We start from the raw sequence: 25,600 nt of genomic DNA, 5'->3' as shown, positions 1-25,600 counted from the left end.
CTGGTCCAGATGGCTTCAATCCAGAATTCTATCAAACCTTCAAGAAAGAGCTTATTCCTGTACTGCAGAAATTATTCCAAAAAATTGAGGAAGAACGAATGTTCCCCAACACATGCTATGAAGCAAACATCACCCTGATACCAAAACCAGGAAAAGACCCAAACAAAAAGGAGAATTTCAGACCAATCTCACTCATGAATATATATGGAAAAATTCTCAACAAAATCTTAGCCAATAGATTACAGCTTATCATTAAAAAAGTCATTCAACATGATCAAGTAGGCTTCATCCCAGGGATTCAAGGCTGGTTTAACATACGCGAGTCCAAAAACGTTATCCACCATATTAACATAAGCAAAAATAAAGATCACATGATCCTCTCAATAGATGCAGAAAAAGCATTTGATAAAATCCAGCATCCTTTTCTAATTAGAACACTGAAGAGTATAGGCATAGGAGGCACATTTCTAAAACTGATTGAAACTGTCTATGACAAACCCACAGCCAATATTTTACTGAATGGAGTAAAACTGAAAGCTTTTCCTCTTAGAACTGGAACCAGACAAGGTTGTCCTCTCTCACCTTTACTATTCAACATAGTGCTGCAAGTTCTAGCCAATTCAATTAGGCAAGACAAGGAAATAAAGGGAATCCAAATGGGAGCAGAGGAGGTCAAACTCTCCCTCTTTGCTGACGACATGATCTTATACTTAGAGAACCCCAAAGACTCAACCACAAGACTCCTAGAAGTCATCAAAAATACAGTAATGTTTCAGGATATAAAATCACATCCACAAGTCAGTAGCCTTTGTATACAACAATAACAGTGAAGATGAGAACCTAATTAAGGACACAACTCCCTTCACCATAGTTTCAAAGAAAATGAAATACCTAGGAATATACCTAACGAAGGAGGTGAAGGACCTCTATAAAGAAAACTATGAAATCCTCAGAAAGGAAATAGCAGAGGATATAAACAAATGGAAGAACATACCATGCTCATGGATGGGAAGAATCAACATTGTTAAAATGTCTATAATTCCCAAAGCAATCTACCTATTCAATGCCATTCCTATCAAAATACCAATATCGTACTTTCAAGATTTGGAAAAAATGATTCTGCGTTTTTGTATGGAACCAGAAAAAACCCCGTATAGGTAAGGCAGTTCTCTGTAACAAAAATAAAGCTGGGGGCATCAGCATACCAGATTTTAGTCTGTACTACAAAGACACAGTGGTCAATATAGCATGGTACTGGCACAAAAACAGAGACATAGACACTTTTAATCGAATTGAAAACCAAGAAATGAAACTAACATCTTACAACCACCTAATCTTTTATAAACCAAACAAGAACATACCTTGGGGGAAAGACTCCCTATTCAATAAATGGTGTTGGGAGAACTGGATGTCTACATGTAAAAGACTGAAACTGGACCCACACCTTTCCCCACTCACAAAAATTGACTCAAGATGGATAAAGGACTTAAATTTAAGGCATGAAACAATAAAAATCCTCAAAGAAAGCATAGGAAAAACACTGGAAGATATTGGCCTGGGGAAAGACTTCATGAAGAAGACTGCCATGGCAATTGCAACAACAACAAAAATAAACAAATGGGACTTCATTAAACTGAAAAGCTTCTGTACAGCTAAGGAGACAATAACCAAAGCAAAGAGACAACCTACACAATGGGATAGGATATTCGCATATTTTTGATCAGACAAAAGCTTGATAACTAGGATCTATAGAGAACTCAAATTAATCCACATGAAAAAAGCCAACAATCCCATATATCAATGGGCAACAGTCATGAATAGAAATTTCTCTAAAGACGTCAGACGAATGGCTAACAAACACATGAAAAAATGTTCATCATGTCTATATATTAGAGAAATGCAAATCAAAACAACCCTGAGATATCATCTAACCCCAGTGAGAATGGCCCACATCACAAAATCTCAAAACTGCAGATGCTGGCGTGGATGTGAAGGGAAGGGAACACTTTTGCACTGCTGGTGGGACTGCAAACTAGTACAACCTTTCTCGAAGGAAGTATGGAGAAACCTCAAAGCACTCAAGCTAGACCTCCCATTTGATCCTGCAATCCCATTACCCAGCATCTACCCAGAAGGAAAAAAATCCTTTTATCATAAGGACACTTGTACTAGACTGTTTATTGCAGCTCAATTTACAATCGCCAAAATGTGGAAACAGCCTAAATGCCCACCAACCCAGGAATGGATTAACAAGCTGTGGTATATGTATACCATGGAATACTATTCAGCCATTAAAAAAAATGGAGACTTTACATCCTTCGTATTAACCTGGATGGAAGTGGAAGACATTATTCTTAGTAAAGCATCACAAGAATGGAGAACGATGAATTCTATGTACTCAATTTTGATATGAGTATAATTAATGACAATTAAGGTTATGGGGGGGAAAGCAGAAAGAGGGATGGAGGGAGGGAGTTGGGTCCTTGTTGTGTGTCACACTTTATGGGGGCAAGACATGATTGCAAGAGGGACTTTACCTAACAATTACAATCAGTGTAACCAGGCTTATTGTACCCTCAATGAATCTCCAACTATATAAAAAAAGGAGAAAACAAAACAAAACAAACAAAAAAAACCAAATACAACAACGACAACAAAAAAAAAAAAACAAAGAAAAAAATTCTCAAACTTTAAAATAATTGTTGCTTTTCACAAGATGATGCCAAAGGCAAAGGAAGCTCCTTCCCCCCAAATCAAAAGCCAAAGCAAAGGCATGTAAGGCCAAGAAGGATATTCAGATATCACCCACATTTTGTGGCAGAAGGCTCTGTGGCTCTTCTACAGGCAGTGCACATAGTCCAGGAAGGGCTTTCCCAGGAGAAACAAGCTTGACCACTGTACCATCGTAAAGTTCTCCCTGACCACTGAGTCTACGATGAAGAAGAGAGAGGAAGATAACACACTTGTGTTCATTTGGATGTCAAACCAACAAGCACTAAATCAACAGGCTGTGAAGAAGCTCTACGGCTTTGATGTGGCCAGGGTCAACACCTGGATTAGGCCTGATGGAGAGAAGAAGGCGTATGTATCACTGGCTGCTGATTATGATGCTTGGATGTTGCCCACCAAATTGGGACCATCTACACCAATTCCACCTGGTTAATTAAATACAGCGTGGACATAAAGTTTGTGTGAAATATAAATAGTAAAGTGTTTTATTGTTTTATTTATTTCTTGAGACAAGAGTCTCACTATGTCACCCTCAGTAGAATGCCTTTGTGACAGCAACCTCAGACTCTTGGGCTTAAGAGATTCTCTTGCCTTAGCCTCACAAATGGCTGGGACTACAGGCACCTGCCACAACACATGGCTATTTTTTTATTTCAGTTGTCATTGTTGGTTAGCTGGCCAGGGATGGGTTCTAACTGGTGAGCCTGAATGTATGTGGCCATCAGCCTACCCACTATGCTCAGGGCACCGCAAGTTAAGTGTTTTAATTTAAATTGAAATAGTGAAGTTTTGGCTTGTTGCCTGTTGCACAGTGGTTACAGCACCAGCCACATAGAGCAAGGGTGTTGGGTTTGAACCTGGCCCAAATCAGCTAAACAACTGCAACCAAAAAAAGCTGGGCCTTGTGGTGGGCACCTTTAGTCCAAGCTCCTTGGGAGGCTGAGGCAAGAGAATCACTTAAGCCCAAGAGTTTGAGGTTGCTGTGAGCTGTGACGCCAAGGCACTCTACTAAGGGCAACATAGTGAGACTCTATCTTAAAAAAGAAAAGAGAGAGAGAAATAGTGAAGTTTTAAGTTTAAATAGTATATTGTGCATGAACTTTATGTCCACACTGTATATAAATTTTTACAGTAAAAAAATGTGTATATAATTGTTAATATGTTGTTTCCATGAGTGAAAAACATGTATTTATTTTGTGTGTATATTATAGCACATATATATGTATATATAATTGAAATTGATAAAAGGATATAATTTATATTCAGGGCTAAATATAAACATCCCTTAGGCATAGCTGTATCTCAGAGAAAGCCCTGTGTAAAAGGAGCTACAGAGTTTGTTAGGAAAAGTCCATGTTGTAGCTGAGCCCTTCCCCCAGGAAGTATCCCGCATACTCCTATGTGGTGCCTGTTAGTTGGGAGCTTAAACACCACATGCTGCATGAAGCCTCATGAAATGCCAACCCCTCACTGAAGACTAGAGGGAATTTCACCCCTCTTTAAAGCCTTTGCTTTAACTCCCAATGTTGTTCATCTGTCTATAAGATTATGAAACTCTTTATGTGCATGTTTTTATCCAGACATCATGATGTATCCCTAAGGCATTGGTCGCAGTTGACACATGAAGGAAACAGGTGTGACAGGGATTGAAGTACAAGCTTGGGAGAGACAGGCTAACCTTAAGTGCAGGGTAGCCCTGAGTCCCCTCTGCAACCGCTCAGTTATACATAACACAAAGTTTATACACAATAGGTGTGAAGAGTTGAGGTAATTACATATGAGGGCTGTATGCCTAAGGATTGCCACTCGCTCTTTCCTCACATGTTCATTCCCACAACCCCCATGAAGAAGTACCAAGCATCAATGTTTAACACATGCTTACTAATGGTCGACCAATCTTATCTCATTCTGGACCACTGGGGTACTTGGGAGACTGCCCCTAAGTCAGAAAACGTCTCTAGGCTTGCCAAGAGACTGTCCTGTTCTCAGTGTTTCCTTTTAATGTGATAAGAATCGGTCACTGTCCTTGCAAGCATGGTGTCCATTCCTGTACAATGTATGTTGCAAGCACCTTCAGAGCAGAGTCTGACTCCTATTTTAATAATAGGAACTCAAGCCTAGCACAGACTAAACACTCAGTAAATACAGTTTCATTCCTTTAATCAAAATTTGTTAAACAGTTACTGTGGCTCAGTACGTACTCAGTGGTTAGGATGTGGGCCACATGCACCAGGGCTGCTGGGTTCAAACCTGGCCTCGGCCTACTAAAACAACGATAACAACAAAAAAAAATATCCGAGCTTTGTGGCGTGCACCCATACTTCCTGCTACTTGGGAGGCTGAGGTAAGACAATCACCTACTAGTGGTTCTCAACCTTCCTAACCCCGTAACCCTTTAATACAGTTCCTCATGTTGTGGTGACCCCCAACCTTAAAATTATTTTCCTTGCTACTTCATAAATGTAATTTTGCCACTGTTATGAATTGTAATGTAAATATCTGATATGCAGGATGTGTTTTCCAATGGTCCAAATGGGTCGCAACCCACAGGTTGAGAACCGCTGGAAGCCCAAGAGTTTGAGGTTGCTGCGAGCAGTGACGCCACAGCACTCTACCGAGGGTGACATAGCGAGACTCTGTCTCAAAAAATAAATAAACAAACAAACAAATAAATGATAAACCGTTACTGTATGGCAAGCACAGAGGAATATTGAGACAAATAAAGTCATGGTTCTTGCCCTTAATAAAAAAAAAAAAAAAAATTGTTCTGTGGTGAAGAAACAGTTAGCGGTCTGGCCTCTTTCAGGCTCCTGTCCCTCAAGGTCAGAGAGGTGGGGCCTGAGGCCCTATCCAATCAGGGATGCACCAATATGAACTGTCCAAACAGATGCACAGCCAGAAAGTCGAAGGCGGCTCTGGGGATCCAGCCATGTTTGTCTCTAGTGTTAGATGCTGAGTTCGGGGCTCCTCTTCAGGGGTTCCATCTCCTGGAGATCCCAAGTGTCTCTGCAGCAGCCTCTGTCACCCTGTGACCTGCAGGTACTAGGAGATCTGTAGGGAGGACACCAGGACATCCCTGAAGCTGGGAAATGGTGAGTATAGGAGACTGGGTGTCCTGAGAAGGAGGAGGATCATGGTTGGAGCCAGAAGTGGCTGTGGCGGGACCGGGCAGTTTCACTTCAGTTTTAGTGTCTTCAGACTGCAGTTTGCCACTGGCACCCCTTGGCTCTCGGTCCTCTCTTGGCAAAAGGTGGAGTGGGGCAGCAGTTGGGACCCTGTTGCTTGAAGCCTTCCTGGACCTGTTACTTGGACCATGGCCCAGAGCTCTCCCTGAGCAGCTGTGTGGCTGCAGCGCCAAGAGTCCCTCCCTGGTGGTGACAACGGAAGGGACCCCAGGGAAGAATCCCAGCTGAGTGTGTGGGGCTTGTCCCGTAGTCTGCAGGACCCCCAATCCTTTCATTTTGTTATTGTTATCACTTCCTTGTTTTATATGAGGTTTCCTCCTCATCCTGTTTTATGTCTTTGAGCTTGACTTTGTGACTGAGTGGGAATTCTCTCCTCACACTCCAACATCTGGAGGGCGTGTTTTGTCAGGAACACGTCAGGTGGCCAGTCCGGAAAGACTGGGATTCTGAGAGCAACATGCTGTATATACCAAACATATCAAGCTCTGAGGAGTGAGTTTTGTCATTGTCTGTTCTAACAGCAGTCTGTTTCTGAGTGCATTTTTGATAATCTTAGAAAAAGCCTTTTCTATGAAGAGGCATTTTATTAAGTCACTTTCAGAACAAATATACCATAGAAAATTCTAACTATAAATGGCCAGAAGATGGATTAATTAAATTAAAAAAAAAAAAAACTCCTTAATTAAAAAAAATTGTAGGGCGGCTCCTGTGGCTCAGTGAGTAGGGCGCCGGCCCCATATGCCGAGGGTGGCGGGTTCAAACCCAGCCCCGGCCAAACTGCAACCAAAAAATAGCCGGGCGTTGTGGCGGGCGCCTGTAGTCCCAGCTGCTCGGGAGGCTGAGGCAGGAGGATCGCGTAAGCCCAAGAGTTAAGAGGTTGCTGTGAGCCGTGTGCTGCCACGGCACTCTACCCGAGGGCGGTTCAGTGAGACTCTGTCTCTACAAAAAAAAAAAAAAAAAAATTTTAGAGAGCTCTCATCTTCAGCAATTGTCTTATTTATATTGATAAGAAGACCAAATTCAAAGAAAAACAAACATCAGTGTTGTTTAATACCCTTAAAAACTCCCCTAAAAAAAGATGCTCATAAATATGAATCGGAACAAAAGTTACTGTGTGTCTCCACCTTAAATTGCCCTCCAACTTATCCTCTTTTCTATCCTCAATTACCTATTCCTGATCCCCCAAAAGATCTTTTAGACCATAGGGAGGGCCCCAGCTCCCCCGCTTCACAAGGGAAAACAATTGTGTGAGCGGCGCCTGTCTGTATCCCTGTCTTTTACTCTATTTGTGGCCTCATTTAGCTAACCTGTGATGTGTTTGTGGTTTGTCTGAGGGAAATAAATCAGAAACACACACCAGAAGCACACTGTCTTGGAAACTATGATAAAGTGCTTTTTTCTTTCCCTTTTTTCTTTTTTTAATTTTTTGACAAAGTCTCACTCTTTCACCCTAGATAGAGTACCGTGGCATTACAGCTCACAGCAACCTCAAACTGTTGGGCTTAGGTGATTCTCTTGCCTCAGCCTCCCAAGTAGCTGAGACTACATGAGCCTGCCACAATGCCTGGCTATTTTTTGTTGCAGTTGTCACTGCTATTTTAGCTGGCTAGGGCCAGGTTCGAACCCACCACCCTCGGTATATGGGGCTAGAGCCCTACCTACTGAGCCACAGGTGCCGCCCTATGATAAAGTATTTTAAGAAATGGTTTATAGGATACCATGTGCTTACTACATCTCCAGGATGATTTAGAACTTTGTGTAAATAAGAATAAGTCCAATGCCTTATTGTTCAGGTGATTGTTGTATCCCTTAGGATAAAATTAGTTTTACACCTGTTATTAAAATTCAAGTGTCCAAGTATTGTAAAACTGCCACATCTGTAATATTTTTAAATTTGCTAGATTCAACTGTAAGCTTACATTCTTGATTTTAAGCCTCTAAACTCTGTGAGGCCTAAGTTCATATTCCCCATACTTAGGCCAGAAACTGTAGGGAACAGTCTAGCCCACAGGGTCACTTCTTCCCTGCTCCAACTTTGCCCCCTCGCTATTCTAAGAAACTGAATGTTCTGATTTCCTGCTTTCTGCCTTAAACTCTAGGCCTAGTAAATGAATTAAAGACACAGGTCCTGTCCTTTGTGGCGATATGGGACTTAGAGGAACAATGAAAAGATGCCTGTTGTGTAGTTGTGTTATCAGAATTTCTTTCTTCAGCAGGTCTTTGGTCTTGGAGATTCTAGAAGTGAGCCCATGGGCCACAGATCAGTGATAAAATAAGATTTTGCAGAGCTTCTTTCAGGGAAGAGGAGACCCAAGTCAGAGGAATCCTGTAGGAGTCCTTTATCTAGGGGTAAATATTGACCCTAAGGAAAATTTTAGCCAAAATTTGGTAGATAAAAACACCTCTATAAGCTAAATGAGTGGACTTTGGGCGATTTTTTGAGACAGAGTCTCAAGTTGTTGCCCTGGGTAGAGTACTGTGGCATCTTAGCTCACAGCAACCTCCAACTTGGGCTCAAGCTATCCCCTTGCCTCAGTTTTTCTATATTTAGTAGAGACAGGGGTCCTACTTTTTGTCAGGCGGGTCTCAAACTCGTGAGCTCAAGAGCTCAAGCAATCCACCTGCCTTGGCCTCCCAGAGTGCTAGGATTAAAGGCATTAGTCACTGCATCTGGCCTAAAAGGGTGTTTTTGGTTTTTTGTTTGTTTTTGAGGCAGAGTTTCTCTTTTTTCACACTGGGTAGAGTGCCATGGCATCACAGCTCACAGCAACCTCAAAGTCTTGGGCTTAAGCGATTCTCGTGCCTCAGCCTCCCAAGTAGCTGGTACTGTCACGATGCCCAGCTATGTTTTGGTTGTAGTTGTCATTGTTATCTGGCAGGCCAGGGCTGGATTTGAACCCACTAGCTCTGTGTATGTGGCTGGTGCCCTAGCTGCTGAGCTACAGGCACCGAGCCACATGAAGTTTATATTATCTAAATTGTTTATTTATTTATTTATTTTAGATACTAGGGTTCGCTGTATTTCCCAGACTAGACTATAATGACATAATTATAGCTCATTTTAGTTTCCAACCCCTAGGCTCCCTCTACTGAAAGAACCAGACCAGCGCCATCTTAAAAGTTAAGTTTTGCTCCCCCCACCATTTCACTCAGTAAGTTTCACTTTCCAGACAAGCCCAGGCAAGCCCAAGCAATTCCCCAAAATCATGAGACAACCACCCACCAATCAGGGACCCCCCCCACCTAATCAATCCAGAAGCCCCCCCTTTTTTTCAAGCTGTGCATGCCCACCCACTGCATGGAACCATAAGAACCCCCTGTTCCAGAGCTCAGGTCTCCTGGCTTGGATCCATTGCAGCGGAGTCCCTGGGAGCCCAAGTTCGAACTTGCAATAAAAGACCCTTTTGTTTTTGCATCGGACTCGGCTCCTTGGTGGTCTTTGTGGGGGATTTTAATATCTGGGCACAACATTTGGTGCATTGGCCGGGAAGTCCCCCAAGACCCCTTGAGGACCCCGACCCGAAGGGCCACTACATGGTAAGTGTCTGTCTGTCTTTTCTGCCATGTTTGTTTTTGGAAATCTGGAATCTGTAAAAGTGGTCGATGTAAAGTCAAAGTGGATGCGCTGGAGGCTGCTGGCCAAGGGTGCTGAGGAGATGTCCCGGCCCCTTCTGGAAGGGACTTTGCCCCCCATACCCCTGAGACGTGGAATCCTCAGGGCGTGGTGTGGACACCCCTCTTGTAGTTTTTCTGGGTGGATGAAGCGGGTCGCACCCACAGCATGGTCAGAGACTGTCGTCCTATTGTTTCTGTGGGCCATCAATTTTTGTATGTCCTCAGTTGTATGTTGTGTTACATGGGTATCTTAGTGTGGCTGAACTCGGAGCTCAAAATTTAGCACTTGTGGTGAAAGAAAAAAAAAGAGCTAAATTGATTACTTTTTGCAGGACCGAGTGGCCAACCTTCAATGTGGCTAGTCTCCAGAGGAAACTTTTCATATCCCCCTCCCTGGCTGAAAGCACTTCCCTAGCAGTTCGGTTCTTGCAGTGCACAAGAATCTCCTAACTCCCCTAACAAGAAACCCCACAAACCTTCTGCATTGCTTTACTCCGTTTCGCAGGATGGTACACACCAAGATCTACTTTGCCCTCCTCCATATCACCCCTCACTGAAGCCCCCCCCACGGGGGTTGCGCTGGTGCTCTCCCAGGGGGCTGGGCCACCCCTCCCATGGTGCGAGTGCTCCCCTACCCCCTTCACGTTAACCCTCTGTCCCTGCGACAATGGGGCGGGGACACAGTGAGGGCGGGGGCGGGTCGTGCCTTTGGGCCTGGAGGACCTTTTTTCTCTCCAGGGGCCACACAAGAAAAAAAGGCAAGCGAGCGCACGGGGTCAGTGGTGATGTTGGCTACCCACCCTACCTGTCTTGAAACACAGAACAAGAAGTCTGACACGTGCACAAGTCAGGGACTTGCATGAATGCTGTACGGGGGACCGCCCCCTGGGCAGCAACTGGCTGCCACCAGGTGCATTTCCATTGGCTCCAGGATGGCTGAGAAGGCCCGATGAGGAAAGTGGCTCGGGATCCCCACCCTTCGCGGGGTGGGCCCACCTCCCGAGTGTTACAGCGCTGCTGCCAGAATCTCGATGCCTGGGTAAAGCTCAGAACCTTTATTATTGGCCCTTTGCCACTAGTAATTTGTATAAATAGAAAAAATATTTTTACAAACTGAATCTTTGTCAAAGGATAAGATTCTTGCCTTTTAAACCTTCTAATTATCAGTTTGGCTGAGTGAATGGGTGACTTCATGGTAAAATGGGATCCTGTTCTGTAGAAAGTGAGTTTTTGAGAGTAAGAGAAATTAGACAAAAAAAAAAAAAAAAAAAAAGAGAAATTAGACAGAAAGAAGAATGGCATTGTGTAAAGAAAGAATCTTGTGTGATAAATTTTGTCCTGAAACAGAATGGTTGTGTAAGAAAGTGAAAGGCAGGGCAAAAATTAAAGAAAGTTTAGAATGTTTGTAGATGGCCTGTGCAGGTTTAATGAAGCTCATAAAAGAAAACTTGTGAAAGAATTTACATGTGATCCAGTTGACTATGTAGTTCCTTTAAAATCTTTTGGCTTCTAATGTTCTTTAAACAAATGTTTTAGGCCTTTAATACTTGACAAACCTTCCAAAATAAAAACTCTAAATCTGGGGCCTGGTACTGTAGGGCCGTAGTTGCAATGCTGGCCACATGCACTGAGACTGGCGGGTTCAAAGTTAGCCCAGGCCAACAACAACAAAAACCCCACAACTTTAAATTTGGTCTTCTTGAGATATTAAGACCACTAAAAGTCATGGGAAAACAAATTAAACTTGTTTAATTTGTTAAAAATATATAAGAAACATTGTCAAGTATTAAATAGTGATTAATTTTGTGTGGATTATGCTTATATATGTTTGAATATTATAAAGTATTGGTCTGTCCTAACATATAAGACATTGATCTGTCCTAACATATATTGTCGGTAATAATTTTAATTCATCTAAAAAAAGGTATTTTTTATGTAACTGGCTGAGTCCAAAGTTTATTCTATATAGAAAAGAAATATTGAGGCTGACGAATTCTCTCAAATTCAAATTACCGATGTCTTTAAAAATTGAAAACCTTCGGACTAAAAGCATATTTTTAGAACTTTCATTGGAAAGATAACATGTCTATGAGTATTGCTAACCCAGCTTCAAACAAAACAGAAATCAGTTATGTGGAACTGAGCTAGTTTGTAATGGCTTTTTGTTCGAAATATTGTTGATTCTTTCTATGTTCTGTTTTCCAGAAGTTAAGAAACAATTTTCTGTCTTTTGAACTATTTGTAGCTTTTCGAGCAATGTGTGTACTGATGAGCAGAGTTTGAAACATGTATTTTTTTCTCTCTCCTTGATTTCTCTGGAATGTGAAAGCAATTTGTAAGTATTCTTAATTTCTGACAATACAGTTATTTGCATAAGTTCAATAAGAATCTGTTTTGTTCTATATGACATGATAATGGCACTGGTCATTTTACCAAGGCTTTTGCTGGAATAACATTTCCAGAGGTGTCCAGACTGCATTAAGGAATTAAGGTTGACTTTATAAGGCCAAAAAAAAAAAAAAAGCCCTTTAGAAAACTGGCCAGATACCCATCAGTAACATTTCCTGATCTGTGGTAAGTAATGAAGGTCACTTGCTAATGGGTCCAGGAATCAAAATGTGCTTGGGAACCTCAAGAGAGGAGGGATTTACCTAACGCATACAGGAATCTAACAGCACAGATGAATCCTGGGCTCTGAAAGACTTTCAGAAAGTCCAGCCTGACATTCCTTATAAAAGGTTCCAGCAAAGCCAATTCTAAAAGAAAAACAGAGCCTAAATGGCTAATAATTAATAATTCTTACTGCATTTTATGCAAATAATCAGACCCCATATATTAAAGGTACAGTTTATTTTAGCAAATAAGTTAGTTCTACATTAATTTGCCTTTAGTAAAAAAAGAAATAGGAGAGAGAAAAATAGTTTAAAAGGAGGAAAAAGAAGCTGTGGCCTACCTGTATTAAATCCCAGCCTTGTCTGTACTGTCAACCTATAAAATGAGATGTAACTATTTTACTAAATTGATCTATTAAATGAGACTAAGAGACTGGCCAAAGAATATAGAATTATACACAGTAGTTATATTTACTCTGAAGCCTTAGGACTCCACAAAGGTTACCTGTTGGCTACACTGGAAAACTTGTGCAGTATTAAATATTATCTAGAATTTCCTAGTAAATGGTGTAACTGTAACACTGCATTCTACTCTACTGAATCTGCTGCCAGCATAAGCCAAGTGTCCCACTTGTCTGAACTTAAAAGAGGGCTTTTTCAGTGTAAGGCTGTCTCTAGGAAGCCAGAAGCTTTTTGCTTTCCAGTGAGAGAGACCAGACATAGAAACAGTATACATGGACCAGGTTGCCAGTATACATGACCAGGAGTTCAAAACACCCATGATTTTTGAAGAAGCACTGGCTCATGACCTCCAGAAATTCCTGACTGAGGAATCAGAATGTGTGCTGGTCCAATATGTTGATGAACTCCTTTCAGGACACCCTACCCAGGAGGGCTGCGCCCGAGGCATGGACTATCTTTTATGACATCTAGAGGTTTGTGGCTATAAAGTATCTAAACGGAAGGCCAAGATTTGCCATCAGCAAGTACGTTATCTAAGATTTACTATCCAGCAGGGGTAGAGGTATCCAGGCATGAAATGAAGGCAGGTCATTAATTCCTTCCTCAGCCCCATGAGCCAAAAGCAATTTTGGAAATTCTTAGGCTTGGTCAGCTTCTGTTGCCTTTGGATTCCCAACTTTGCCATTTTGGCTGTCTTGGCTAAACCCTTGTGTGAGGCAACTAAAGAAGAGGAAGGAGAAGCCTTAGAATGGGAAGGAGAACAGGAACATACCTTCTCCCAGCTAAAGATGAGGCTGATAACTGCATCTGCATTGAAACTGCCAGACTTGGCCAAGCCCTTTACTCTATATGTCTCAGAGAAAAATAAAATGGCTGGGGGTGTGTTATCCCAGCTAGTTGAGTCCTGATGAAGACCTGTAGCCTACCTCTCTTAGCAGTTGGATGGAGTGGCAAAAAGATGGCCACCCCGCTTATTCAGCTCTAACTGCTACTGCTCTCCTTGTGCAAGAAGGTAATAAGCTGACTCTGGGCAGGATCTCAGAGTGAAAGTACTGCACTCTGTGGTGAATTTAATGGACACTAAGGGACATTTTTGACTTTCTAATGCAACACTCTGAACCAAGCCACGCTCCTTCCAGTCAGTGGAAGAGAGACTGAGTATGACTGTAAGGAAATTATAGATAATGTGTACTCTAGCAGACCTGACTTGCGTGACCAGCCCTGGACAGATGCAGACTGGAACTTGTATGTAGATGGAAGCAGTTATGTGATGGGGCAAGGTGAGCTGTGGGCTGAGTATGCAGTGGTCACCTTAACAGAGACTGTGGAGGCTAAGCCCCTCCTTCAAGGGACATTGACTCAGAAGGCTGAGTTAATTGCCTTGACTGGAACCTTAGAATTAAGTCAAGGAAAAAACTCGAATGCTTTTCTGACTCTCCAAGTACACAGGACATTGTACAAGGAGAAGTGACTATTAAATTCTGGGAAAAAAAAAAGACATTAAGTATCAGCAGGAGATAACGTCAGTTGTTAGAGGCAGTATAGAAACCCCAGAAAGTGGCAGTTATGCACTGTCATGGACATCAAAGAAATGCTTTCACCATAGCTAAAGTGAACACCAGAGATAATACTGAGGCAAAGAGGGCTGCCTCCCAGCCATACCAGGTGTCGCCAGTGGCTCTCCTCATCCCATGGGTCCCAGAGCTCACCCCTATCTGCTCCTGGGAAGAGAAAGAATAGTTAGCAGTGGAAGGGAGACAGGAAACAGATAGAGGATGAATAAAAATGCTAGACGCAGCAGTCTCCCAGATTCTAGGAGCTACCATAGTGACAGGAGTATTCGATGAAGTTTCTGGGCCAGTACTTCTATATCTCCCAACTGGCAGCCCTGGGCAAAACTGTCAGTCTACAGTGTATCACCTGCAGCCAGTTCAACATGTGTCAAGGAACAATGGTACCCCCCAGGAATCCGGTCATATGGAGCAATGCCCTTCGAGGACTTTCAGATCAAGGGACCAAATTTACGTCTGGAATCAGAACCTGTTCCCCCTCACACCAAGGTAAAAAAAGACTTTACACCATCATCCTGATATCCAACTTGCCCTGCTCCAGCCACATACTGGGAGCTGGCTGGTCAACGCATGGCTGAAGCCTGAGGAAACTCCTCGAGGAAATTGCCTTAATTAAACTTTGGACTTTAGAAATAAAAAAAAGAGGGTTGTGCACTGCTCTAAGTGAAAAATGCCGTTTTTACACTTATCACTCAGGAATAATGAAAGAATCAATGGTCCTTGTGCAGGAGAGCTTGCACAAGTGTAAATTAGAAAGAAAAAAATAATCAGAGCTGGTATAAGTCTCTCTTGGCTAACAATGCTGATATCAGCCATGGCTGGTCCCCTAGTGTTATTACTTCTACTCCTGACTCGGGCCCTTGCATTGTCAATAGCCTCATCACTTTTGTACAGGTCCGTGTAAGAGCCGTACAACTGCTGGTCTTAAAAGGCCAATATCAGCCCCTTTCAGACAGAAAGCTAGAGATGACACACACAGTATCAGACCCATGATTGGGTCCTTGAATTTACAAGTAGAGTGGGGAATGAAAGAACCAGACCTGCACCATCTTAGGAGTTAAGTTTCACTCCCCCGGCCATTTTGCTCAGTAAGTTTCACTTTCCGGACAAGCTCAGGCAAGCCCAGGCAATTCCCTGAAATCATGAGACAACTGTCCACCAATCAGGGACCCCCCCACCTAACCAATCCAGAAGCGCCCCTTTGTTTCAAGCTGTGCACACCCACCCGCTGTGCAGTACCAAAAGAACCCCCTGCTCCAGAGCTCGGAGCTCCTGGCTTGGATCTGTTGCAGCAGAGTCCCTGGGAGCCGAAGTTTGAACTTGCAATAAAAGACCCTTTTGCTTTTGCATCGGACTCGGCTCCTTGGTGGGCTTTGTGGGGGATTTCAAGATCTGGGCACAACACTACCTCAGCCTCCTGAGTTCCGGAGAGATAATACCGGCAACACCATACCTAGTTATTTTGTTTTTGTTTTTGTAAAGGTGGTCTAGTCTAGTCGAGGCTAGTCTCAAACTCCTGGCCTCACGTGATCCTCTTTCCTTGGGCTCCAAAAACAGTACCATTAGAGGCATGAGTCATGCTTCCCAGCCCCAAATCTAAAATTTAAAAGTATTCATCATAGTTTCCCAGTTTGAATATCATACTACTAATTCTAATGAATATAATATGACAACCAAGGTTAAATTCAAATGGATTTCAGGCCGTGCCAGGTCCCTTTCTGGAGAGAAAACACTGACTGCAGCTGAGAATATTATCCTATTTACATGTCATTTAGGAGATTAAGGGGAAGGGTTTGGAGCTTTAGGGTGGAATCTGTCCAATCACGCTCTCAGAAGGAGGGGCGAATTCCACAATCTAGCAAGGCTTTTTTCTTTTGCGCCAGCCCAACAAGGTCAATCAGAGAAATTTTCATTTCTTGTTCTTCATTGTAGAAATTCTGAGTGTGCTACCATGTCCTCTGTATCCTTGTGACCTGCAAGTGCTAATAAGGAGGATGATAGGACAACATGAAAGCTGGGATATGGTGAGTGTGTGGGGATGGCTGTCCTGGAGGGAAGGAACCAACTAGAATTAGCTGCAGTGGGTCCTAGGCCTCCCCATATCATCTCCAGAGTGTGTAGACCCAAGTCCCTGATGGATGGTGCAGCTCAGCTTTTAGATGGGTTTAGCAACAGGATGGAGCCTGAAATTGCATCCAGGACCCTGGGAGTCCTGTTCCATTTACAAGTGACTTTGCAGAGACAGAAGCCCTCTGTGGGCAGCTGTGCACCTACAACCCCACATCTCCCCAGATTGGGCAGTAAGAAGAAACGGATCATGAGGGGAGAATCCAGACTAAGTGGTTAATGGTGTTGGTATAGGAATTTCTTCCTTCAGTAAATCCTTCATCTTGGGGATTCGAAGGATGAACCCACGGGCTATAGATCAGTGGTAAGATAGGATTTTATTAGACAGACAGGAATACAGAAGGAGTAAAAAGCACCAGAGCTTTTGGCAAAGGGAAAGATTTCCCATTTCAAATTCGGAAATCCACCTTAGTGATCGTTTATCTAGAGTTATCTCAGTATTAAATCCTTGCAGTTTTTGCCTCAGGGAAGGAATTAGGGTATGTGCTCACTACTTAAGGTGGAACCACACAATGTTTTCTGGGTGCTGGGTTTTTGACATTGCTAAAGCCCAGAGGGTGTGGCCTGGAACGGACAGGCTGTTTGTGCCTAGAAATGGGTGTCTGATTCCTGAGCTCCCCTGGCCCTAGGGAATGGAGGGTTCTTGTCTAGCCCGTAGTGGGAGAACCCTGTATCAGTGTCCCTGTTCTGTCGTTTGCCTGTTAGAAATTAAACCAATGTCTCAAAAATAAATTAAACTGAGGCACTGTTAAAACTTTAAAGAGTTTATTAGAGCAAACAGTCATCAGGAACCCACCCATGGTTTGTGTTTGGGGGTCTGTTAACTGGATGAAGAGTGTCCCTCCACCTGTCACTGTCACCTACTATACAGAGATGGGAATATGACTACCAAACTTTACTTCTCATGAGGCCAGTGATTCTGTAGAACAGTGAGAGTAGCCTTTCCAAGATTGTTCTCTTCTTCCATTTTCAAAATATCAGTTTTACACATAATGGTTTACAGTAAACACTACAATAACCCTTATTTTAAATAATAATCAGCACAACTCAGTGATAAAGTATTATAACATTTTCAGTTCAAAAGTTAAGTTCCTAATTTTTCCTAAATCAAAGACCACATTAATATTTTATCTTATTTTATTATTTTTCGAGACAGAGTCCCACTTTGTCACTCTTGGTAGAGTGCCATGGCATCATAGCTCACAGCAACTTCAAACTTTGGGCTCAAGAAATCCTCTTGCCTCATTTTTGCATTTTTAGTAGAGACGGGGGTCTCATTCTTGCTCAGGCTGGTCTCAAACTTGTGAGCTCAAGTGATCCACCTGCCTTGGCATCCCAGAGTGCTAGGATTACAGGCATGAGTCACTGTGCCCAACCAATCCTTATTTTGAATAATACTCAGTATAATTCAGTGATCTATTACAACATTCTCATTTCAAAAGTCAAATTCATAAATCAATTTTGCTAATGTATTCAAGATGGACATCTTTAGGGTGGTAGCTAAGTTTACAAAACAATATGAATAGGAAACAGGAGATGATGGTTAGGTAGAACTTATTCTGACCAGAACAGCTGTGACATGTCAGCCTTAGCCTGACCGACTATCTTATTCTCACTAAATGTGCTCTCATTATCACCCTTTCTCCCCAGCATAACTTCCGTAGGGATCATAATGAAATTCTAAATTTCTACTCCCCTCACCATATCCCCAAATGTCAACTTCCTGTTGTGTGAGGTGAATGTAAGCTGCGTTGCAGAGTGTAAGTCCTGCAATTGAAATTGCTTAAAATAAAAGGAAGGCTACAATTCTCTTTGGCATGCAACAAAAATCTTTATTTTATCTTAACTTATATAGGCAGTACTGCAGGTACACATCATAAATCAGTAATCTAATTGCTCAAACCCAAAGACCCAGGCCCTAACCACCTGGCGTCAGGATGTCTACAGCTTAGCTGATAACAACACTTTTAACCTTGTTTAAAGTTGTTTTTCCGCTAAGAAATTGGAAGTAATGTACTATAAAAACCAGAGCTCAGGGAGATGGAACTCCAGGGGACCAAACGGCTACAATTCTTGACCTTTAACAGACCATCTGGAGACAGTCATTCATCTTTAGGGAGTGTCTAGAAATTCCTGAGATATACAGAGCCTGTCTTCAAGCTCTGCCTCCGTGCTTAGGCCAAAAGTCAGCAGGTCCTGTCTCTTACGTGTCCAGGCCTGTAACAACAATGGAGTGCTAGCCAGGTTTTTCCATTCCATCTCCCAAAGACTTTTAACTTACTCTCACAGAAGTAATCTCTATAAAAGTCTTACATATAGGCTTTTCACCTATATTTTCCAGTAAATGAGAAATTATAGCATCAGCTTTTTTTTGATGTCATTGCTGAAGCCCATGAGAAGTGGGAATAAGCATCAACAGAATGATGGATATATTTTAATTTTCCAAATTCTTGAAATTGAGTAACATCCATTTGCTATAATTGATTGGATAATACTCCTCTAGGATTAACTCCTATAGGTAAATGTGGAACCGTTAAAGGTTGACAAGTAGGGCAAGAACTTATTATAACTCTTGCAGTGTGCCAAGAAATATCATGTCTTATTTTTAAAGTATGATGCATGTATGTTCTTGCTGAGCAGTTAATACTGAACCTACTAACTGATCAATAGTTTTATTTCCCAAAGAAATAGGTCCTGGTAAATTAGAATGAGCTCTAACACGGGTAATATATATGGGAAATGATCTATTTCTAATTAATTGTTGAAGGGAGAAAAACAATAAAGTAAAATCTGGGGTATTAGTTGTTAAAGTAACAGTTTCAATAGTTTGAACTATGTGAGTAGAATAAAACGAGTCAGATATAATGTTGAGAGCTTGGTCCGGAAAATCTGTTATTAATAATATAATAGTAAATAATTCTGCCTTTTGTACAGATGAATAAGGAGATTGTTGCACTTTATGAATATAAGAACCTAAATATCCAGTTATTCTCAATTTATTTGCATCCTTATAAAATGTTTCTGTATATGGGATGGTTTTTAATTTTACCATTTTAGGTAAAATCTAAGAAGTATTTTTAAGAAATTGAATTCTTTTATCTGGAGGAAAATGATTATCTATTATTCCAATATAGTCTGATAATGCAATTTGCCAATCAACATTTAAAATAAGTAAATCAGAATTTCGATTACTTTACATTGAGGACATATTAGTTAAAGGAACAATGATTTTTTTCAGGAAGTCTTTCAACTAATTGTCTTAAACATGTCTTCCTTTTAAAATTATAAAAGCCATTTTTTGGACAAAAGATGGACATATGTTTCCATCTTTTTACATGCTTTATTTGGTAAAAAGCACCATTCAACAAAAGCTGTTTCCTTACACAATCAATTCTGTAGGAGAGGGCATGGATGGAAAAACATAGATGTAGAAATTGGTAATTTGAGAAATCTGATTTAATTGAGCATCCTGAATATGTTCCTTAATCCATTATAATTCTTTTTCATCTTTCAGAGTAAGCTGTCTAGGACTTATGGAGGTTAGGATACCCTTCCAAAATGGAAAACAAATTAGTAAGAGAATAAGTGGGAGTTCCTAAGGTTGACCTTATCCAATTAATATCTCCTAATAATTTTTGAAAATTGTTTAAAGTTCAAAGGGAATCTCTTCTAATTTGAACTTTCTGAGGGATAAAATTTTAAGCAGTAATATGATATCCTAAATATTCCCAAGGCTCTTGAGTTTGTACCTTGTCTTCTGCTAACTGAAGACCATATTCTTTAAATTTTGAGCATGCCAATTGATATAATTTCTGTAACTTACTAAAATCTGGATGTGCCAATAGAATATCATCCATATAATGTAAACACATGCTCTCTGGAAAAGATTTTCTAAGTTATTCTAAAGGTTGATCTACAAATAATTGACATAATGTGGGGCTGTTGAGCATACCTTGAGGCAATACTTTCCAGGGAAACCTCCGAGTAGGCTTTTCATTGTTTAAAGCAGGAATAGTGAAAGAAAAGCAATCCATGTCTTTTGGTTGCAAATGAATATTAAAAAAGCAATCTTTTAAATCAATAATAATTATAGGATAATGTTTTGGTATTAAGGTAGGATTAGGAATTCCATGTTGCAAAGACCCCACCAGGCGGATAATTACACTCATTTTTCTTAAATCTGTTAACATTCTCCATTTATCTGATTTCTTTTTAATTACAAAAATTGGAGAATTCCAGAAACTTGTAGATCCAGTATGACCAGCTTGCAATTGTTCATCAATTAATTAATGAAGCGCTTCTAATTTTATCAAAGGAAGGGGCCACTGCTCCACCCAAACTGATTTATCTGTTTTCCATTGCAAGGAAAGGAGCACCAGTCATTCCAGCTGTGTTTCATTGCACATGTTCATTAAGAAGGTCTTAGAATCTCAATTCCCCCTTTTCCTTTTACAGAAATGTTCATGGATTTGCAGAAGCGCTGGGCAGAGGCCCCTAGGAAATATCCTCTCATAATGAAGGAAGCCCTAGGCCTGTTTTATCATAGCCCATCTGGGTTATTTCAGGCTTTCTAGAAACGTCAGGCTGAGTTGGATCATAGCCCATACTAAACATAATATTTTTAGCAGCCTTTGAATTTGTGTGGATGGTAAGCATAGCTTCCCATTGTTGTAATAAGTCTCGACCCCATAAAGTGACCACAATAGGCACGATGTAATGGCGGACATCAGCTGCCTATCCTTCAGGTCCTTTACAATGCAAATAAAAAGTACTTTGTTCAATATTAGTCATGGTTCCAATGCTAATAAAAGTAGCTTTCATAAATCATGTAAGCCCAAGAGTTTGAGGGTTGCTGTGAGCTGTGATGCCAGAGAACTCCAACATAGTGGATTTTGGCCAGCATGCAGGTCACATTTGAGAAGCAATTATAGAAACATCTGCTCCTGTATCTATGAGCCCCATAATTTGAATATTTTTCTCAAATGTTACTTTACATTGAGGACAAGTATCATTTAGAAAAGCATGCCCCAAAACATGCTTTTCTGTACTTCCAAAACCACCTTCTCTTGTACTAGGAGAGGTTTTGCCCTTATGATATGGCAAAATTAATATTTGAGCCATACAATGTCCTGTGGACATTTGGATGTTTTTCGTGGCTGAAGCCATTATTAATATTTCACCTTTATAATCTTCATCAATTATTCCTGGGGGAATAGTATCTTATGAAGCAGTTTTTGTTGAAAAGTAGGAGCTTATCTTCAGCAGGCACCAAGCTCCAAGTTACAAATCTCTACCTTGTCATGAAGACAAGTAAAGTACTGTTTTTCTTTCAATATACCCAATTCAAATTTATTTTGACTACATCCAAAACAAGGGTTGCCTTTGCAATTACCAGGTGAAGTTAGGATGTGCTATATATAAAGAATGGTACTAGGCTTGACACCTGTAGCTCAGGTGCTAGTGCGTTGGCTATATAGACCAAGACTGGTGGGTTTGAACCTGGCCTGGGTCTGCTAAACAACAATGACAAATACAACAACAAAAAATAGACAGGCATTGTGGCAGGCGCCTGTAGTCCCAGCTACTGGGAGGCTGAGGCAAGAGAATTGTGTAAGCCCAAGGTTATGAGGGTTGCTGTGAGCTGAGACACCAGAGAACTCTGCCAAAGGTGCCATAGTGAGACTCTGCCTCCAAACAAACAAGAGAAAAAAAGTATGGTGCTGTCAAGTCTTCTACTTGAAGATTTAATTATGGCAATCTCTTGCCATATTGCCTGTGGTGAGCATCCCATTTTAGTATAATTATGTTATAAATTATTTTATGTCTATTTTAGAATAGGACATAGATTTTCTGGGTTGGTGATTATTCTCTTACTTATTATATTTCTGAAATGCTGTCCAGGGTTTCTAGACATGATATAAACCTATAAGGTGCACCACAAGTTTCACCGTACAGGCATCTTTTTTTGAGGGCTTCCAGTCACAACCCATAGTTCTGCAGCATATTGTACACTGCCCCAAAATTGATAGGTGAGTTCATTTCTCTGCCTCATTGGGATCTACAGGCTCATTTTTAGAAATTAGAGCGGTTTATCTAATACATAAATACACAGAGCACCAGACATTCTAGCTGTGTTTCATTGCACATATGCATTGAGTAGGTTTTAGAATCTCAATTCCCCCTTCTCCTCTTACAGAAATGTTCATGGATATGCAGAAGGCACTTGCAATGTCCCCACCTCTCCAAGACCTAAATTTACAGCTGCAAAATTTAAATAAAGGTCTGGGGGTTCTTCAGGATGTGTTAGAGACTTTCCATGAGGAAATCTCTTCTCCAGGTTCCTTTACATTCAAGAGTACAGAACCAGATTGATTCCACCTAGAAACTACATAGAAGATCTGACTTCAAGCAGGAATGAACAACAAAGGGTCAGATTTTGAACTGAGACTACACAAAACCTAGGGGAGACATTTTCTTCATTAAGAGACACTGACATTGATAATATATAACTATTTTTTTTTTGAGACAGAGTCTTATTTGTCACCCTCTTAGAGTGCCATGGCATAACTTTCAGCAACCTCTTGGACTCAAGCGATCCTTTCGCCTCAGCTTCCATAGTAGCTGGGACAAGTGTCTGCCACAATGCCCACCTTTTTTTTTTTTTTTTTTTGAGACACAGTCTAAAGCTGTGTAGAGTGCCATGGCATCACAGCTCATAGCTCACAACAACCTCAAACTGTTCTGCTCAAGTGATTCTCTTGCCTGAGCCTCCCAAGTACCTGGGACTATAGGCACCTGCCACAATGCCTGGCTATTTTTTTCGAGAGGGGATCTTGATCTTGCTAAGGCTGGTCTGGAACTCATGAGCTCAAGCAATCTACTTGCCTCGGTCTCCCAGCTAGCTAGTATTATAGACATCAGCTACCATGCCTGGCCTTAACCCCCTCATTTTATCTGGAGTCTAATTAAAAACACTACCCATTTTATTCATTTATTCAGGGATTAGTGATATGCAGTTATGTGGACATATATTTCTCTCTGGGGGAGTGGGAGTACCTGGATCCTAAAGCTCTGCCCATGGCCACTTGGTCAATGTGTTATTTATTTATTTATTTATTTTTATTTCAGGAACTGTTGACATTCAGGGAGGCCTAGGATGCACCTCCTGTGGCCCCTGTGGCTACTCCAGTAGCAGCTGCTGTTCCAGTATAGGCAAAAAGAGTAATTAACGGAAGTGTCAGTTTGTGGAGGCAGCCTGCACAATGGGAAGGCCAAGTGGCTGAATCCTGGGCAATTTGGGTATCTGCATATACTAGTCCCAGAGAGTAGCAGTCTGCCCAAAAGCCTGAGGTTGCTGTGAGCTGTGAAGACACGGCATTCTACCCAGGGTGACAACTTGAGACTCTGTCTCAAAAAAAAAAATAAAGAAAGAAAAGAAGAAGAAATGAAATGAGAACTATGTGTGTCATTTCAAATTTTCTAGTAGCCTCATCAAAGAAAAGATAGTGAAATAGGTCATTGATTTTTACTGTTTATTTCACCTAATATATTCCAAAATATTATTGTTTTCATAACTGATAACTTTGGTTATGGATCTTTAAAATTCATTCCATGGTCTCAGTGCCCATAGCTCAGTGGTTACAGCACCAGCCACATGCACTGAGGGTGGCAGGTTCGAACCTAGGAGGGCCTGCTAAAACAACAGTGACAACTGTAACAAAAAAATAGCCGGGCCTGGTGGTGGGTGCCTTTAGTCCCTCCTACTTGGGAAGCTGAGGCAAGAGAATCAGTTAGCCCAAGAGTTGGAGGTTGCTGTGAGCTGTGACGCCAGGGCACTCTACCAAGGGTGACATAGTGAGACTCTGTCTCAATAAAAAAAAAAAAAAAATTCATTCTACGTATTTTTTTTTTCATTTTGAGACAGAGTTTTACTTTGTCACCATTTAGAGTGTCGTGGCATCATAGCTCACAGCAACCTCAAACTCATGGGCTCAGGAGATCCATTTGCCTCTGTCTCTCCGTAGCTGGGAACACAGGCATCTGCCACAATGCCCCGCTATTTTTTAGAAACAGTGTCTTGCTCTTGTTCAAACTGGTCTTGAACCTGTGAGCTCAGGTACTCCACCCATCTCAGCCTCCCAAGTGGTGAAATTATAGGCGTGAGCCACCTTCCCAGACCTTTTTCTTTTTTTGAGATAGTCTGGAACTGTCACTCTGGGTAGAGTGCACGGCATCATACATAGCACACAGCAGCCTCCAACCTGAGCTTAAGCAATCCTCTTGCCTCAGTTTTTCTAAATTTAGTAGAGATAGGGGTTCTCGCTTTTGCATAGGCTAGACTGGAGCCCGTGAGCTCAAGCTATCCACCCGCCTCAGCCTCCCAGAGTGCTAGGATTACAGGCATGAGCCTTGTTCTATGTATTAACTGTAGAGTACAGCTCTCACTTTGTCACCCCCTGTAGGGTGCAATTCTGTCATGGCTCACAGCAACCTCAAACTCTTGGGCTCATGTGATTCTCTTGCCTCAGCCTCCAAAGTAGCTGGACTACAGGTGCCCACCACAATGCCTGGCTATTTTGTTTGTTTGTTTTGTTTTGTTCAGCAGTCCCAAGTCCGGTTCAAACCCACCAGCTTTGGTGCATGTGGCCAGCACCTCAACCATTGAGAGGGGTGTCTCTCTCAATGCTAAGTTTATTTGGGAGGTCTATGAGCTAATGGAGAACTGTGCAAAGAACAGCCTGTGTGCTATTTGCGTCATGCATTAGCAATTATATGAATACACGGCTTTTTTCCATTATCTTCTGCTCCATAATTGATAGTTAAGTATACTTAGTCCTTGCCTTCTAGAGAAACAAGGAACATAACCTTAAGGCAAACATGATGTGCCACTTGTCCTTGGTTGGCCTCCCTCTTCAGGAGTCCAAAGGAAAGGTTAAACCCCTTGTTCACCTGTGGGGCCACACAGCCTTTAGAAGCTGGGAGAGAAAAAAGTCCTTCCTCCTACCTCCGCCTAAGGGTTCCTTCCTCTGTTTGTGTAGGTATTGGTTGTGCACACTGTCTCCAGTGACTTTTGCAACACCCACCTCTCTCCCAGGGTTTCTGTGTTCCAGCCACCTTAAAAACTGAAGCCTTATTCTTTTATACTAAGAGCTGTGGCCCCCAGGCTTGACGGATTACCTGTCAGGCCTTGCCAAGCTGCAATGTGCACTCCAATGTGCCTGGGCCATTTAATCTTTAAACAGGCAAGTTGCAATCACTGTTTTCTTCCTCAACATTGTTTTCTACAAGAACTGCACAG

The sequence above is a fragment of the Nycticebus coucang genome, chromosome 20, assembly GCF_027406575.1.
Source record: "Nycticebus coucang isolate mNycCou1 chromosome 20, mNycCou1.pri, whole genome shotgun sequence".
Lineage (NCBI taxonomy): Eukaryota > Metazoa > Chordata > Mammalia > Primates > Lorisidae > Nycticebus > Nycticebus coucang.
Note: the sequence above shows the minus strand (reverse complement) of the source record.